The sequence below is a fragment of the Nomia melanderi genome, unplaced genomic scaffold (assembly GCF_051020985.1).
Source record: "Nomia melanderi isolate GNS246 unplaced genomic scaffold, iyNomMela1 scaffold0395, whole genome shotgun sequence".
Classification (NCBI taxonomy): domain Eukaryota; kingdom Metazoa; phylum Arthropoda; class Insecta; order Hymenoptera; family Halictidae; genus Nomia; species Nomia melanderi.
In genome coordinates, this window is record NW_027475510.1 from 1 (window position 1) to 2,500 (window position 2,500).

Below are 2,500 nucleotides of genomic sequence, written 5' to 3' on the forward strand. Positions count from 1 at the left end.
CAGCAGGCGAATCGGACTTCCCGAAATTTTTCTAAGTCCCACGGTCGACACCAACTTTTTTAATAAGCGTTTTAAAATTATTTCAATGTTTAATCCATGCGTAAACATGAAGTTTATTAACGTTTTTAACATTAAAAAAAATTACAAAAATTTATTTTTCGGAAAAAATGGAAAAAACCGATTCGTCGGAGCGAGGTGTCCTGCCCGTGCGGTAATTCCAGCAGGCGAATCGGACTTCCCGAAATTTTTCTAAGTCCCACGGTCGACACCAACTTTTTAATAAGCGTTTTAAAATTATTTCAATGTTTAATCCATGCGTAAACATGAAGTTTATTAACGTTTTTAACATTAAAAAAAATTACAAAAATTTATTTTTCGGAAAAAAAGGAAAAAACCGATTCGGCGGAGCGAGGTGTCCAGCCCGTGCGGTAATTCCAGCAGGCGAATCGGACTTCCCGAAATTTTTCTAAGTCCCACGGTCGACACCAACTTTTTTAATAAGCGTTTTAAAATTATTTCAATGTTTAATCCATGCGTAAACATGAAGTTTATTAACGTTTTTAACATTAAAAAAAATTACAAAAATTTATTTTTCGGAAAAATGGAAAAAACCGATTCGTCGGAGCGAGGTGTCCTGCCCGTGCGGTAATTCCAGCAGGCGAATCGGACTTCCCGAAATTTTTCTAAGTCCCACGGTCGACACCAACTTTTTTAATAAGCGTTTTAAAATTATTTCAATGTTTAATCCATGCGTAAACATGATGTTTATTAACGTTTTCAACGTTAAAAAAAATTACAAAAATTTATTTTTCAAAAAAAATGGAAAAAACCGATTCGTCGGAGCGAGGTGTCCTGCCCGTGCGGTAATTCCAGCAGGCGAATCGGACTTCCCGAAATTTTTCTAAGTCCACGGTCGACACCAACTTTTTTAATAAGTGTTTTAAAATTATTTCAATGTTTAATCCATGCGTAAACATGACGTTTATTAACGTTTTTGACATTAAAAAAATTACAAAAATTTATTTTTCAAAAAAAATGGAAAAAACCGATTCGTCGGAGCGAGGTGTCCAGCCCGTGCGGTAATGCCAGCAGGCGATCCGGGGTACTCGAAATTTTTCTAAGTCCCGACGGTCAAGAGTAAACTTTTTCATCGCATATTTCAAAATTTTTTCAATGTTTAATCTACGCATAAAAACGCAGTTTATCGCAGTTTTTAACGTTGAGAAAATTGACAAAAATTTTTTTTTCACTGAAAATGGAAAAAATGTATCGGTCGATGCGGGCTATCCAGGCCGTGCGGTAATTCCAGCAGGCGATCCGGGGTACTCGAAATTTTTCTAAGTCCCGACGGTCAAGAGTAAACTTTTTCATCACATATTTCAAAATTTTTTTAATGTTTAATCCACGCATAAAAACGCAGTTTATTAACGTTTTTAACGTTGAGAAAATTGACAAAAATTTTTTTTTCACTGAAAATGGAAAAAATGTATCGGTCGATGCGGGCTATCCAGGCCGTGCGGTAATTCCAGCAGGCGATCCGGGGTACTCGAAATTTTTCTAAGTCCCGACGGTCAAGAGTAAACTTTTTCATCACATATTTCAAAATTTTTTTAATGTTTAATCCACGCATAAAAACGCAGTTTATTAACGTTTTTAACGTTGAGAAAATTGACAAAAATTTTTTTTTCACTGAAAATGGAAAAAATGTATCGGTCGATGCGGGCTATCCAGGCCGTGCGGTAATTCCAGCAGGCGATCCGGGGTACTCGAAATTTTTCTAAGTCCCGACGGTCAAGAGTAAACTTTTTCATCACATATTTCAAAATTTTTTTAATGTTTAATCCACGCATAAAAACGCAGTTTATTAACGTTTTTAACGTTGAGAAAATTGACAAAAATTTTTTTTTCACTGAAAATGGAAAAAATGTATCGGTCGATGCGGGCTATCCAGGCCGTGCGGTAATTCCAGCAGGCGATCCGGGGTACTCGAAATTTTTCTAAGTCCCGACGGTCAAGAGTAAACTTTTTCATCACATATTTCAAAATTTTTTAATGTTTAATCCACGCATAAAAACGCAGTTTATTAACGTTTTTAACGTTGAGAAAATTGACAAAAATTTTTTTTTCACTGAAAATGGAAAAAATGTATCGGTCGATGCGGGCTGTCCAGGCCGTGCGGTAATTCCAGCAGGCGATCCGAGGTACTCGAAATTTTTCTAAGTCCGAACGGTCAAGAGTAAACTTTTTCATCACATATTTCAAAATTTTTTTAATGTTTAATCCACGCATAAAAACGCAGTTTATTAACGTTTTTAACGTTGAGAAAATTGACAAAAATTTTTTTTTCACTGAAAATGGAAAAAATGTATCGGTCGATGCGAGCTGTCCAGGCCGTGCGGTAATTCCAGCCGGCGATCCGAGGTACTCGAAATTTTTCTAAGTCCGAACGGTCAAGAGTAAACTTTTTCATCACATATTTCAAAATTTTTTCAATGTTTAA